Source organism: Musca autumnalis, unplaced genomic scaffold (assembly GCF_047663935.1).
Source record: "Musca autumnalis isolate F117 unplaced genomic scaffold, ASM4766393v1 scaffold_4, whole genome shotgun sequence".
NCBI classification, from domain to species: domain Eukaryota; kingdom Metazoa; phylum Arthropoda; class Insecta; order Diptera; family Muscidae; genus Musca; species Musca autumnalis.
In genome coordinates this window covers 153,206,588-153,224,051 of record NW_027411977.1, presented here as the reverse complement: position 1 = coordinate 153,224,051, position 17,464 = coordinate 153,206,588, and positions in this window count along the sequence as shown.

Sequence of the window (17,464 nt, the reverse complement as noted above, 5' to 3'; positions counted from 1 at the left end):
TTGCATTGGTTCAAATGCTAATGAAAAGATCGGATCTTTCACGACTTCGTTTCAACCAATGCAAAAGATGCCATAAAATCACGTCATCGCATGGAATCCTTCCTTCAAATTTTGCTGGGATATTTTGAGCGAAAGATTTAAATAATATCTTTTTGGAATACGTAATCGAACCTTTTTACTTGACCGATAACAAAAGCCAAATGATTGAAAAAGAGATATTCTGATAAAATGTCATAATACAAAAAACTGCAATAACATCAGAAATAGAGCATACCCAGTAAAATGTTCGATGCCAAAGATGTCATTCAATCATGGGTGCAAGTGATCTGGAATGTCATCTTTTTAGCATCTTCATCGATGAATTTCATATGAGTGTGGACCACAAAAGATGCTATTCATTTTTGGACCCAAAGCATGTCATTTACACTAATGCTTTGATATGTTATTTTCACCAATGCTTTGGCATGTCATTTTCACAAACCCCCAACATTTTAATGTATGAAGTCCACCGTGGTGCAATGGTATGCACACCCGCCTTGCACGCTAAAGGTCGTGGGTTCGATTCCCGGGCCAGGCAATATCAACAATTTCCAACGGTGGCAAAATACCCCTCAGTAATGTTGGCGACATTTTCTGAGTATTTCAGCCATGTAAAACATCTCTACAAGTGGTGTAGTAAGACACGCCGTTCGGACTTGGCTATAAACTGAAGGTCCCATATCATTGAGCTAATATGAATCGGGGTGCACTCATTGATATGAGAGAAGTCTCCCTTGTCCCATCTGGGATGTTTGTGGAACAATTATTATTATTATTATTATTATTATTATTATTATTATTATTATTATTATTATTATTATTATTATTATTATTATTATTATTATTATTGTTATTATTATTATTATTATTATTATTATTATTATTATTATTATTATTATTATTATTATTATTATTATTATTATTATTATTATTATTATTATTTTTATTATTATTATTATTATTATTATTATTATTATTATTATTATTATTATTATTATTATTATTATTGCTTATGACCGGATCCAAAGCATCTATAGCACCGATGTGTCTCTTCCTTATACTTTATAATGCAGTCTGTCAGGCCAATTTTTAGGCGTTTTTTCTGCAGAATTTTGTTGACTTCATACACGGGTATCGTTACGAAAGCGCGTCTTTGTTCTCGGTAGTTTGGGCGAGTTAGATGTACTCCAATGTCTGATACAGCTACTTGTGTGGCTTTGTGTACGGCAAGTTGTACCTCTTCAATAGTGGTCACGGTATCAACGTTTTGTACCTCGATCATTGCCTTCGGTGTTCTTTCTTCTACAGTGGCTGCTTCCTTCAGAGATTCTTTTATAGCCTCACAGAACTTTTCTCTTTCTCCTCCTTTCTCCATCACCAAAAGAATTGACTCCGTTTTGGTTTTGCTGATGGATCGTATTGCTACGTCAGCTTCCTCGGGTTTCACGTTTTGTCTGATATTTTTTAGAACATCAGAATAGTTGTGTCCTTCACTAGGTTTGATAATTACAGCATCTGGGCGGTTCTTTGGTCTCTTCTTCTTTTTGACTACAGTCTGCCATTTTGACTTTTCTGCTGTTTGTGGTATAACCGGTGCCACTTCCTGGCGGGCTTCTGCTGCCTTCTTTTTATGTTTCTTCCCCGGGTTAGTCTCAGCTGGGCTAGACGCGCTTCTTTTGTGTTGTGACGTTTGAGGTGTTGGTGTAATTAAACACACGTCGTCTGCTGTTTTGGGCTTGCTCGATTGTCGCTCTGTTTCAGCTGTTTTCCAATTTCGTCGATAATTGGAGATTACATCTAGGAGCTCGTCTAGTTCCGATACTCCATTTTGGACGTCTCTGCTGATGTTCCGTTGTTTGCCAATTGCCTCTCTCATTTTCCGGAGCACAATATGGCATTTTGCGAGGGCTTCTTCCTCTGATGCTCTCATCTGAAGGATGAACTCCTGTTTAGGTGAGTTATAGGTTGCTGCTGTTGGTGGTACTGCTGTGTTTTGCTGCGGGGTTTGTTCGCGACTCTGTGAACATTCCACTGCTTCTACTGCTACTGCATGCGAGCTCACTGGTGTACGCCTGGTTCTAGAACTCTTGCGGAACGCAAGTTCTACTTCTTCTGCGGTTTTGGGGGTTTCTAGATTCATCATTAGGTTGGTGGGTCCCAACTCAGAGCCGTTATCCTTACTCGTTATGCAGTTGTCCTTCTTTGACCCCGAGGGTGCCTTTGCGAGCAGTGAGGTCCTCGCGAGGGTTGACACAAGGCCTTATGAGCACTTGTGTTCAGAGCCAGGTCGGACACTAATCGGGATTAAATCAACTGAACCTGCAAGGCCAATTTAATGACGACGAAGATAAGGAGCGTTCTCTGAGTCCTAGCCAAGGTTTTATTGGGACGGAAGACAGACACGACATTAGCCTGAAAGCCATTTCGGTGAGATGTCACTCTCACTTACTGAGGTAACAGAATGCCGTGCCTGCCGGCCCGAAGCAGTCGTGTCGTAATGTATCCGGATCGTTTTCCATATTCGTAGCAATGTTGTCAGCGTGCCGTTGTTGTTGTCATAAGCAATATGACTGCAAAGGACCTGACAGATAGGGCATGGGACTATGCATCCAATGCGGAGAAAAAGGACACAAACGGAAAGAGTGTACAAATAAGATGAAATGCTGCATATGCGCCGAGGAAGGGAGAAGCAATGTATATCATTTGCCAGGCTCAAAAAGATGTCCGTCAAACACACAACAAACATTATGAAGATCCTTCAGCTTAACATGAAAGGCGGGCTTTCAGCCAGGCAACATAGTTTCAGACCTGGAAAATCCACCATTGGGGCAATAAAGGAAGTGGTTGATGTGTTCGCCGCCGCCCAGCAGCGAAACAACTATAGTAGGCCTGTGGTTTTATTAGCCACCCTTGATGTTAAAAATGCATTTAACAGTCTTAGATGGAGAGACGTTATACACGCCATGGAGGCAAATTTTGATGTCCCAGCATACCTCATGAAAATAATCAGGAGCTATTTAAGCGAAAGAGTACTAATGTACAAAACAAGCGAAGGTACACGGAATGTACAAATAACATCTGGCGCCGCACAGGGTTCTATCTTAGGCCCTGATCTTTGGAACATCAGTTATGATGCGATTCTTAAAATAGACATGCCTGAGAACACATTCCTAGTAGGGTACGCAGATGATATAGCCGCAGTTATCCAGGCCAGAAGCACAGATGAAGCTAGACGCAAACTCAGCAAAGTAATGATACGAACCAGAGCGTGGCTGGAATCACACGGACTGGAGCTGGCCATGCACAAAACCGAGCTGGTACTCCTGTCAGGGAGGCATATTCCAGCAGTGGTCGACATGAATGTAAATGACATAGTCATTCGCACACAGGAAGCTGTCACATACTTGGGAATACGACTGGACACAAAAATGTCATTCTCTGCGCAGATGAAATATGCAACTGAAAAAGCTACGCATATCACAGCCCAACTCAGCAAATTGATGGCAAATGTCGGAGGACCTCTACCCAATAAAAGGAAGCTACTGATGGAGGCGTGCAACAGCATTCTCCTATATGGATGCGAAATATGGGCCCGGAGTCTGTTAACTGCACAAAAAGCCAAGAAATTACTAGCAGTACAAAGAACAGCTGCATTGCGAGTTGCTTCTGCATATCGCACGGTATCAGGACCAGCCGTTCAAATAATAGCGGGCATGATACCCATCGACCTGGTAGCAGAAGAACGGTCGAAACTGTTTGAGGCAAAACTCTCACATAATGCATATGCGAACGCAGAACAAGTGCGAGAAGAGACATATGCAAAATGGCAAAGGCGCTGGGATGAAGAAACCTATGGACGATGGACTGCGAAGCTAATTCCGAACATAAGAAGATGGGTGAATAGAAGACACGGATATGTGAACTATTACATCACACAGATGCTCTCCGGTCATGGATATTTCCGAAAATATTTGTTTAAACGAGGAAAGTGTAGTTCCCCATTTTGCCTATACGAGGAAGAAGAAACAATAGACGATGCGGAGCACACGTTCTTTTCGTGCAATCGATGGCTCGAACTCCGAGCAGAAATTGGCGATATATCTGTCGAAAATATAGTGGAGAAAATGGTAACAGATCGAGAGCAGTGGAATGCAATCGCACGATACTGCGAAGAGCTGTTAAGAAAGAAAAAGGTAGACCTAGATAACGCTTAGAGTAAGCAAACAGCGGTGCTTGGACGCAAGCAAACAAGGAGAAGAAGGCCACAAGGGCCTGGGAGCCACCTCGAAGTAATACGAAAGTGGTGCCGGGGTGGACGCAGCTCCCAGAGGTGATCAGGTGGGTTTTTAGTCGGTATAAAGATCGAGCCCGACATACCACGATGAGTGACGACTCGCCGTGAATGCGCAAAAGCATTTTCCCATCTGAGCCGCAAAAAAAAAAATTATTATTATTATTATTATTTTTTTTTTTTTTTAATTTTGTCCCTAAGGACGTTCTTTATTGATTCAAATATATTACAATTTCAATTATTCTACGAAGCCAGCAAGGGCTTGTCTGTAAAATATAAATCGTATAAATTTGTACAATATTTTATATACAATACTGTAGACTTCATTTTTATAAGTATTTATTTTAAAATATCATTTTTTACTTCTTAATAAAATACTTTTTAATATTCTTTATTCTTGAGGTTTTATTTCTAATTTCCAATATCTCCATTGGAAGTTCATTAAGAATGGTTGGGAGAGCGACATCTAGTGCAAGTTTTCCATATTCATTTTTAAATTGTGGTACTACATAACGTCCTTCAATTCTTCTTCTCGTGTTTTGTTGACGTTGTAATTTTTTTGCAAGGTTGGTATCGTTAGCGAATTCGCCAGCAATTGTTATTGAGAATATTTCTTTTATAGTTAATATTTCTAGGTTTTTGTATATGTGATTTCTTCCGTTGCTATGCACTGCTCTAGTTGAGTAAGTGTTTGATTGATAAGCTTTTTTGTATAGATACATAACAATTCTATCCTGAGTTTCTTGTAGTGTTTTGCAACATCGTGCATTTCCCAAAGCTGTAATGCCATGTCGCAAGTTAGATTCTACTAATGAGTAGTACGCTTGTTTCAATACATAATAAGGTGAACAGTTGCCGAGATGGTAAAGTGCGAAGGCCGATTTTCGTAATTTGCTTTGTAAATTTTCAACGTGTTTTTTCCATTTAAAGTTATGGTCCAAATGTATACCTAGGTATTTAAATTCTTCGACTATTTCCAGATTTGTTGTACATTTTTCTTGATGTGTTTCTGAAGAGCATCCGTGAAGACAGTCATTGTCATGAAAGACAATTTGAATATTGTGCTTTGGAACGTTTCTTGGCCTGATGTGCATTATTTTAGTTTTGTTTGGATTTATTATGAGGCCATAATCGTGGCACCATTTAGTTATGATGTTAAACTCCTGCTGCATAGTTAAAGTTGCTTCGTTTACATCTTTATGTGATACTACTATCGCAGTATCATCAGCATAAGTAAATGACGTGCTGTTATGTAGGTTTAATGTTATTTCGTTGGTATAAATTAAGTACAATATTGGACCCAATTTTGATCCCTGCGGGACTCCGTATGTTGTGGGTAATTGTAGACTGTTTGTTGAATCAATTTTCACGCTAAAAGATCTGCATTTGAGGTAGTCTTGGAACCATTTTAGGCAATTTCCTCTTATCCCTGTCTTCTCAAGTACGTTCACTATCTTTTTGTGACATAGTGTGTCGAAGGCCTTGCTGAAGTCTATAAAGACAGCGATGCAACTCTTTTGTTGACTTAGGTTCTTGTTTACTAGGTTTGAGAAGTGACCCAGCAGTTGGTTGATGTTTTTGTTGTTTTGGAAACCATATTGGTTCCTGTTAATTATTTTATATTTTGTTAAAAAGCTTGACAGTCTTCTCACTATAACCTCTTCCAAAACTTTTTCTAATATTGGGAGTATTGAGATAGGTCTGTAATTTGCATAATCAACTTTACTGCCTCCTTTGTGTATAGGTCGGATTACTGACTGTTTCAACATCTGAGGTATTAGAGATTCGCATATGCTTTGGTTTATTAATTTTGTTATTATAGGTGTGAGTACAGTAGCATTATTTTTTATATCAATGGCTCTTATGTTATCTATCCCTGCAGACTTACTTGCGTTTAAAGTTTTTAATATTCCGTTTACCTCCATTTCTGTTGCATGCTCAAGGAACATTGAGTTGGAAACTATTCTTTGGGTATTTGTATTTAATGTGATTATGTCACATTGGTGAACTATGTTCAATACATTTTGGTTAAAATTTGTAGCGAAGTTGTTCGTTATTTCTTTTATATTTTTGTTTGTGAAGCTGTTCTTAATATGATCATCAATACTGTTTGTTTTCTTTCCAATTACACAGTTTATTACTTGCCAGGTTCCACGAATATTATGTTTATTTTTAATGAATTCATTGTATATATGATCATTTTTGGTTTTAATAATTAGTTTATTTAGTTTGTTATTGAAATTTTTGTATATAGTTTCGTTGGTTTTATTTGCTTTATTTTTTGACCACTTTTTATATAATTTGTCTCGTATACTGCAAGATTTCAGTATATATTCATTCATCCACGGAAAACCATTACGATTCTTCTTTTTTGATTGCTCAACAGTTGAAGTTTGATAAATTTTAGTGAATGTATTGTAGATGTTATTATAAAGTTCATTTGAATTGATAGATTTATTAACAATTTCTTCCCAATTAATGCTTCTAATCTGCCGGTTTACGTTATTGGTATTGATTTTATATTTAGTGATTTTTTGGGAGTTTTTCGTTGTTTTCGTCGTTTCTTCATTTATGCAAGCAAATAAAGCATGGTGATCTGAGATTACAGTTTTTACCACTGCCGAATAAGCCTCCCTTATCTTTTTGTTCCATCTTATAAAGATATGATCTATGCAAGTATTTGTGTTGCGATTTTCGTCTTCTCTCGTTGGACTGGAGATCATGCATTGTAATCCACTTGTTGACATAATACTGAGGTATTTTATGGATATTGTATTTTGTTTTATAATATCTATATTTAGATCACCTAATAATATTAGTTTATTCTTGCTCCCCGTATTAGTTAAGATTCTTTCTAACTCGTGCAAAAATAATGTGCTGCTTTTGCTTGGTGGTCTGTATATAGCCAAGACTGTCACATTTTTATCCTTTTCATATGTGATATCAATTCTTCCAATTTCTGCCGACGTCATATTTATATTTACATTTACAAATTGCAGTGTGTTCTTTATGTATAATGCTATTCCTCCTCCTTTGCCATCTCTGTTTATAAATATGGAATTAAAGCCATCAATTTTGTAAAAGGAATTCTCATCGTCTGTTATATTTGTTTCACAGAGTACTATTAATTGAACGTTTTTTATTATGTTAGAAATATTTGTTAAGAATGTCAAAAAATTTTTCCTCAGAGACCGAATGTTTATGTGTATCATTGACACTGGAAAAAATTTATATTTTGCTTCTAATTCATTGAAGTTGTAGATATTATCATTTGTATAATTCATGTTTAATATGTATCCAATTTGATTAATTTAAAACAAAATGTTTTTATTATTATTTTTTTTTTTTTATTTTAATTCAAGAAAGAGTCTTTATTTCAATATTATTTTACAACGAGGTAATTTGGGATGATTTCTACTATCGCTTTTATGCTTTTTTTTCTTATTTCTTGGTGTGAGAATATTTGGTTTGATAACATTTAATTGGCAAACTGTGACTTGTTTAATTTGTTTCGGTTATCATTTCCAAATCTGATGCATTGTTTATTATTATAAATCTAGTGTTCTCATTTCTACGGGCATAGATACTTCCATTTCGTACCCACACATATTTCCACTTACATTCCTTTGCTTTGGTTTTAGTCGCCCAAAGCAAACGTCTGTAATAAGGTGTAAGTTCATCATTTAGAAATACAAAATTGGCATTTTCTTCTGGTTCGCTACTTCCATCAGATATTTGAAGTCTATGTCTCATTATTCTTCTCATTAATTCTCTTTTTTTGTTTATTGATACGAACTCAACCACAACTTTTTTCTTTTTTTCTATTTTGATAATTCTCTCGATGTCATTGTTGGTAATTTGATCACCTGTTTTCTCAGTTATTTTGGATATCAGTTCATTAACCTCGATATTCATATTTTGGATCAATGGTGGGCAAATTGCGAGAGACTCATGTATTTTTTACACTTTTGTGTGTGAAGCAGAGCATTTCTGCCCATCAGTGTTTTGGATATTGCTTATTTCAATGTTTTTGCTAATTGCGTTTTGCTCTAACTTCTCTATTCTTTGGTTTAATTTCTCAATGTGGGCACTCTTTTCTCGATCTTTCTCATTGAGGTCTTTAATTTGTGCACTCTTCTCTCTATCTCTCTCATATAGGTCTTGAATTTGTGTTGTTAGTGTTGCGACGTTGGTGTTAATTTCTTCTGTTGTTTTATCCAATTTTGCACTCATTGTTGTGATGCTCATGGTGAGTTGTTTAATGCAGTTTTCTAAACTACACAAGCTTGTCTTTACATCTTCTATGTCTTTGCTTTGAGACGAACTTTTGCATATCGACGTTGTTGGTGTGTTTGTGTTTTTGAATCTTTTGCTATTGCTAGCCTCATCACTGTCATCTCTTTGTTGTTTGCCTTGCTGATTGTTCATGGATTGTTGTTGTTCATCTTCAGTTGGTAGCACCAAACTAGCTACGTTGGGAGATTTTATGGTGCATTTTTTGCATCTCCACACAACTCTTTTGGTCTGACCCATGCCTTTATATGTGTTCTCAGAGAGTGAGCAACACGGGGAAAAGTGATAATTGCTATTGCAATAATAACAACGAACGAATAGAATTGATTTTATTTCTAATGAACATTGTCCACAAGTAATTTTACTTTGTTCTTCGATTCCCGACATTTTATTTGGATTTTTTTTACCGCGTATTTCACAATAGATTTGATAGTTGCAAATGTGTTATTTGTAAGAAAATTTTGAAATATTTGCGTTTCAGTTTCTGTTGGTAAAAAAACTGTTTGTTATGCGTGTATGCGACGATGCGTACGATCTCTTTGAAGGCTACAGCGAGACAATGATTATTATTATTATTATTATTATTATTATTATTATTATTATTATTATTATTATTATTATTATTATTATTATTATTATTATTATTATTATTATTATTATTATTATTATTATTATTATTATTATTATTATTATTATTATTATTATTATTGTTATTATTATTATTATTATTATTGTTATTATTATTATTATTATTATTATTATTATTATTATTATTATTATTATTATTATTATTATTATTATTATTATATTATAATGCACGAAGTCTGGCCATTTCAACACTTCGCTCTGCAAATTCTATATACTGTTTATAGAGTTTATTCGAATTTCCTCGCGGCGCTGGAATATGTAAAAACATATCACATCTACATATATAAAAAGCATTTTTGTCGATACTTATAGTTTTAAAGTAAGTTATTCACACTGAAATGTAGCTAGTTTCTCTAATAATCCTCCAAAAATTTATTGGACACCACAAAGCTAATAATAGTTTACAAAGCTAATAATAGTTTCTTTAAAAAATTATAACTCAAATCAAATTTATTGTAATAAATAAAAAAATTATTTTCGAATATTCAAATATTGACAAAATTGAAATTTAAAATGTCACTTACAGTTTGTGCATATACAGGTTTAGCTAAAAACTAACAAAAAGTGCAAAGACATAGTAAATCATCAAAAGGTCGAAAGAAATGTGTGGAAAAAGTTATTTTCTTCAAAATATTTCCATTTCCTTCTATATATGCATAGATGACTTTTTTAAAGAAATTTCAACTAAAAAGAATTAGAAGTACATTGTTTTTAATATTCAGTTAGTCAAGCTTGGGAAATTTATTTTTATTTTTTTGTATGAGAATGGCATACAAAATATTTATCCTCCGCCAATTATTTATTTAGCTAAACTAAAATCAGCCATGGCCATTGGTCTTATCCTTTGCGCACACAATTAAACACACAGTGCTCCTAAGGTATGGGTACGTGTACTGGGATTTCACTAAAGTTTATTTTCTCTTCTATAAGTTTTTATTTACTTTCACAAAGTTTAGTGAAGCTGAAAAACACGTCCATACTTCATTCTTTCCTTCCGTTGAAATTCCATCACCATCATCAGTACAAGTTTCTTTGTGTTGGCTGTTTTTGCCATTCATATGACGTCCGCCATTGAGTATAAGCCTGACTGCCTCTTATCCAACAGTCCCCACCCCTGCACTGCCTCATCTTTTGAGGATGGTACAATTCCGTTTTATTATTTGTATTTTATACATTGAATTTTTGTCAAGTTTCAACAAATCCCATTTCAAGTGAGAATTCATTGATGTCCTTGTCGTTCTCATCGTCGTTGTCGACATCTCAACATCGTACCCATCGTCATCGTCCAAGTCATTTGTAACAAAACGGCATAACAATGAACTGGAAAGTCAACAACAAAAACATATCCGAAAGGATATACCCCCAGTCATCGCTGGGGGGATTAAAACATAAAAAGGAAACAATGAAAACAAAACACCACCAACAGCTACGTCAACACAAAGACTTTTGTTACAATCAGAAATCCTTCTTCATGCTTTGGTTGGGTGGAAACACATACACACACATAGACGTAAATACGAGAAAAGAAGACGAGACTGCCAATACCACCAGCACAGATTCTACTTCAATCTGAAGCGTGCCTGTGAAATATATGCATGTGTTTGTATGTTTGAATAGGATTTCATGAAAAGGATGGGGGCAGGAATTGTTGCATGAGTCAGTTTGGATGTTCGCCGTGTTCTTCACCCATATTATAGAAACAATAAATATACGTGATCGGCATATCGACGTTGGATGTTATGCATGCATCTTCCATACAAATATCTTGTCTTACATATGAACGTACAAATGAATGTGTGTATTTAGTATATAGGAATCTGTTTCATTATGTTAACTGTGAGCTGAGATCTACTTATCACAAGCTTATACACTACGATACTTTGTGTACATACTTATATCACAGAAATTATGACAGAAATGTCACTTCTATTTATGGGATATGTTGCCAATTATTTTGATTTTTTTCTTTTCGCGCTACATCAACGATTTTTGGTACATAGGTTAAGAAAAAAATCCCCAGTACAAATCCGCTCGCGAGCAAATTTTTAGTTGTTGCGGACAAATGTTATCGCGGTTTTACTTCTGCTTTTAAGAAAAAATTATTATAAAAACGCTAATTATTTTATTGAGCACAATTGTCACTAAAAAGTTATCACGAGTGACGTCCTTTAGTAGATTGCATAATATTTGTGTTACAAAAAACAAATTTTGGTTTGGAATAATAGTTTTCACATGCATTATAGAGTTGAAACTATTGGAAAATTCTATAGGAGTACTTCTTTTATTTTTCTTGAAACCCACAAGAAAATGGGCGGATTTTGCTTTATCTACATTCACATAGAAGGTTTCCCATTGAGGAAAGCTATCGGGTTGTTGAAATAAATCATTAGACTTCTTAAACGGAAATAGAGTTCAAATAAACCGCTTTAACTTATATGCATTATTAAAATATGTGTAAATCGCGTAATTATCAAAATCGTTTTGTCCGCATGTGATTTTCATGTACAGCAAGACTATATCTTTCAATTTGTATATATTTTTCGAAATATAATTTGAACGCTAAGATGTAGCATCGGCTGCATCTTAGCATTAAAAAACCTATAAAACATCGCTAATTTGCGCAAAGTTCATACAATTTCGTTCCGCATCCGGAACCATGAAAATCTGCATCGATATATATCTATTTCAAGGCAATCAGTCAAGAACCGTGGATGTAGCATCACACACTATTTTTGGGATAAAATGAATGTAGTTCCCTTATCAGTGAAGTTTTTAAATCTCTGTTTCCGCAAAAAGGAAGATGCTGCATAGCAGTGCAAGTGGCCGACAGAATACGCGATAAAATGCGCGATATTTTCAAAAACAATATTAGGTGATTTTCCTATCTTGGAATTTCTCCTATCTCGCGTTTTAGTAGATGGGTTGTAACGAGTAATGATTTATTAGATCCGCAACGTAAAAATCCAAAATTTGCAATCATGCTGGAGTAAATCGAATGCCAACTGTACAAATTAGACCCGAAATATATGATTTTTAGAAATTTGTTCGCACAAAATTTTCGTATTTGGATACAGATTTCTCTGAAGCTGTGTAGGCTACATTCACGACACATATATCAAATAAATCAGAATCGTGAGTTCTTCATTCCTATATATGATTTTTTGGAAAACCTGTTTGCGGAACGAAATTAGAAGAAAATTTCAAAAAACACTTAAAATCTGGCTTCAAAATGTCAGCATCATTTAATAGTAGACGCAGATCAAATTTTGAAAATTTATACATTGGTGGGATGATCCTTATTTAGTTGGCTTCTACTTTCACTTTGACAGGAAAATCGGGAAAAATGTGGTTTAATCACAAATCGAGAGAAAACAAAAAAGTCACGTTGGCTTCAACCCATTTTATATCATAAATATAGCCACAGCTTCCACGCAAATCAACTTTGAAGGCCAATATTCTTTGCCAAGTCTAAAAACATTTCATTTTATCCAAAAGCATTTAAATTGTACAATATACAACCACTATTCGCAGTTATAAAGGGGTAAACCTTGGCTTCAACGATGTTAAATTTTCAATAATATTGCCCATATATAAATTAGAAAAATGTTTGTATGTTTGTTTGTTTGTTTGAAATTTATAGACTCAAAAACCGCTGAACCGATCTTGCTGAAATTTTCAGGGTATATTACTACATCGCCTGAAAGTAACATAGGCTATAAAAAGTTTCGAAATTCCGCTCTGATCCGGAGATATAGCATCAGAATCGGAGGTACCTCCAAAAAATGTAAACTTTGTATGCAAATATCTATAGAACGGTTACAGATACAGACTCCAAATTTTAAATGTGTGATGGATTTTAGCCTAAAAATAAATGTGCCAAAATATATCGAAATCGGTCCAGATTTGGATATAGCTTCCATATATATTTTCGTCCGATTTCATGTATTTGATGTACCAAACACGCTATATATGTCCGATTTCCATGAAATTTGGAATGCGTGACATATTTTAGGCCGATTTCATGTATTTGATGCTCCCAACCCACTATGTATGTCCAATTTCAATGAAATTTGGAATGTGTGACTAAATTTGTTGTAGAAATGAGTATGCCGAATTATATTGAAATCGGTTCAGATTTGGATATAGCTCCTATATATATTTTCGGCCGATTTCATGTATTTGATGCACCCAACCCACTATGTATGTCCAACTTCAATGAAATTTGTCCCGTATGGGATGTTGTGGGACAATGTTTAGTTTTGTAACTAAATTTGTTTTAGAAATGAGTATGCAAAATTATATTGAAATCGGTTCAGATTTGGATATAGCTCCTATATATATTTTCGACCGATTTCATGTATTTGATGCCCCAAACACGCTATGTATGTCCGATGTGTAACTAAATTTGGTGTAGAAATAAGTATTGAAATCGGTGTTGATTTGGCTATAGCTCCCATATTTATTTCAATGAAATTTGTGCGGTATCTACGAGTATATCTATAACGGAGGAAATTGTTTGTACGTTTGTTTGTTTTAAGGTTTATGGACTCAAAAACCGCTTAACCGATCTTCCTGAAACTTTCAGAGTATATTACCACATGGTCTGAAAGTGTCACAGGCTATATAAATCTTAAAAATTCCGCCCCGATCTGGAGATATAGCCTCAGGATCGGAAGTACCTCCAAAAACTGTAGACTTTGTATGCTGATATCTAATGAACGATTATCGATACAGTCTTCAAATTTGGTATGTGTGACGGAATTTGGTCTAAAAATAAATTTGCCAAAGTAATTTGAAATCGGCTCAGATTTGGATATATATTTTCGGCCGATTTAATGCATTTGATGCATAAAACACGTTTTGTATGCCCAATTCCAATGAAATTTGGAATGTGTGACGGAATTTATTGCAGAAATAAATGTTCCAAACTATTTTGAAATCGGTTCAGATTGGGATATAGCTCCCATATATATTTTCGGCCGATTTCATGTATTTTCTACACCAAACACGCCATGTATGTTCAATTTTGACGAAATTTGGAATCTTTAACGGAATTGATCCTAGAAATTAGTTTGCCAAATTATATTGAAATCGGATCAGATTTGGATATACCTCCAATATATATTTTTGGCCGATTTCATGTATTTTATGCAATAAATACTTTATGTTTGTCCAATTTCAATGAAATTTGAAATATGTGGCGAAAATTGATCTACAAAAAAATTTGTCATATTATATTGAAATCGGTTCAGATTTACATATAGCTCCCATATATATTTTCGACCGATTCGGGAATTGGTCTACAAAACAAATTGGTAAATTATATTGAAAGAATTTCAGTCAATAGAATTTCAGGAAATGTACCAACGTACAAATCCATTGATACTGTGGCAACTGAAGACGACGCGGTTAACTATCCAGTTGAATTCCTAAGTTCGTTGGATCTTCAGGCTTTCCACCACATAATTTAGTGCTAAAAGTTGGTGTTCCTATTATTTTATTAAGAAGCATAGACCCACCTCGCCTTTGCAATGGTACAAGGTTAAGAGTAAAAAAAACTACATAGCTATTTAATTGAGGCAACGATTATTACTGGGAAGTATATAGGTTCAGATGTACTTCTACCTCGAATCCCTCTTATAGCAACAGAAACGCACTTCAATTTTAAAAGATTGCAGTTTCCTGTACGTTTGGCATTTGCAATGACTATAAATAAATCCCAAGGACAGACTCTTCGTGTATGCGGCCTAAATTTAGCATGTTCTTGATTTTCTCATGGTCATCCCTACGTTGCATGTTCACGTGTTGGTAGACCGGCCGATTTGTTTGTTTACGCTCCTGAAGGAAAAACAAAAAACATTGTATATCCTAAAGCATTACAATAAATACTTTACTTTAAATTTTTGAATTTGATTTCTTTCTGATTTCAAAAATCCGTAAAATTTCAAATGCATATCAATCTAAAGGGGTAGCGAAGCGCACCGGGTTCAGCTAGTATGATATAAATTCGGCAAGTCGCATTGACACATAGATATACAGTTAGACAACAAATGTATTGCAAAGACCAAAATTTTAAAAAATTTCATATTAATTGTTCGTTTATGGCAACAAATTGTGTAAAAACTATACGGTTTTCTGTGCAAATCTTTTGCTATTGGTTCTCAATACAATATTCCATCAAAATATACAGTTAGACAGCAAATATATTGCAATGAGCAAAATTGTAAAAAAAAAATCATAATAATTGTTCGTTTATGGCAACAAATTATCTAAAAACTATACGGTTTTTTGTGTAAATCTCTTGCTATTGGTCCTCAAAACAATATTTCTTCAAAATATACCAAATTTATTTGCAATTTATAACAAATACGGACAAAAATAATAATTACCTACTACTTTTAGGTGGCAATAATTGTATTGCATAGGGAAAAGCACTACTACCCAGTAAAATAAATTGGAAGTAGTGCAATGTGGACTAGTTCTGTCACGGCATGTTTTGATGCAGTTCAAACGGAGTCGTGAAAAAGGCACTCCAGTCCTCATATTTTAACCGTATTTGGATGCAATCCAAAGAATCACATCCACTTGTCACATTTTAACAACATCCGGATGCAGCTCAGCGTAGTTCGGAAAAAGGCACTCCAATTCCTCACCATTTAACAGCATCCAAACGGAGTCGTGAAAAAGGCACTCCGTTCGCTACATTTTATTAGCAGTTGTTAGAGATCCCTACATGTACATAAATCAGTTTGTACATCTCTACAGGCAGCGGCATACATTTTCCTATAAGAGATAAGCGTGTTAACATTTCCAAACATTTGTTAATACAAACTAAATAATATTTAATTTTTGAAAATGTTTCCGGTAACTCACGAGAAGAAAATTTCCGAATGGAGTGCTGTTGGAGTACATGTCGAAATCTTAACTGGTGATGGAAAGACAACCCATTTAGCAGATGAAGCAAAAACAGTTCAGCTTGGATTAAATGGAGAGCGGAGGAAACACGCATGTTTGCGATTGAATTCAATGGAGAATTTTCATAATTTGTGTTAATGTGATAAAGTTCTTAATATTTTTGTTTTACACAAATAATAATTGCATTTTATTTGTTCTGGGATATTTTGTAATGGCTTGCACAATTTCCGCAGAATGCCTGTATCAAAACATGTGCTTTGGACTGCCTCCTATTTAACCCCAAAGGGTTACTTAAAATGCAATGCCAAAGGGTCAGTTAAAATGCAGTGCCAAAGGGTCAGTTAAAATGCAGTGCCAAAGGGTCAGTTAAAATGCAGTGCAATGGAGTGCCTCTTTCAGTAGTCACGCTCTTGTAAAAATCATGAGTGAAAATGCATAATTTGATGCACTTCCAGATCACTTGTACATATCATTTAACTGCCTCTATGGCTGGGTATAAAACTCATAATTTTTGCCAATTTTTGTAGTCATTATGCCATTTTATAACTTTTGCGGGTAATAATGAACTAGCAATATTAAATGTAATAAAGCTCAGTGACCGTCATAGAGGGCCATCATATAGGTAAATAACGCTTGAGACCATATTAATATAATCAATGACGAATCAGCTTTATTTGCGCTCATGCTCCCACTGAAGAAAATTACGAACAGACCAAAGATATATTTTACGAGCGCTTAGAAGAAACATATGACAGTTGCCCTGCCCATGACATTAAAATCATTTTAGGCGATTTTAATGCCAAAATTGGAAAGGAGAATATCTTTGGCCCAACAGTCGGGAAATTCAGCCTCCACAGTGAAACATCTGACAATGGTATGAGGCTGATAGACTTTGCAGCTGCAAAAAACATGGTAGTTAGCAGTACCAGATTTAATCATCTCGATATTCATAAGGGCACCTGGCTGTCTCCAGATCAGAAAACAAGAAATCAAATTGATCTTGTTGTGATAGATGCAAGACATTCATCGAGCGTGTTGGATGTACGATCGTTCCGAGGCGCAAACATTGATTCGGACCACCACCTTGTTGCAGCAAAGGTACGCACCCGCTTAAACGTAGCAAACAAAGTACGAACAGACACAACACGAAAGTTAGACATCGGTAAGCTGCAATCACAACAGATAGCCACAGCATATTCCGCTCAACTAGCCCAATTGCTTAATCAAAGCACTCCACATCCCGATAACATATCAGCGCAATGGCAAAGCATTTCCCAC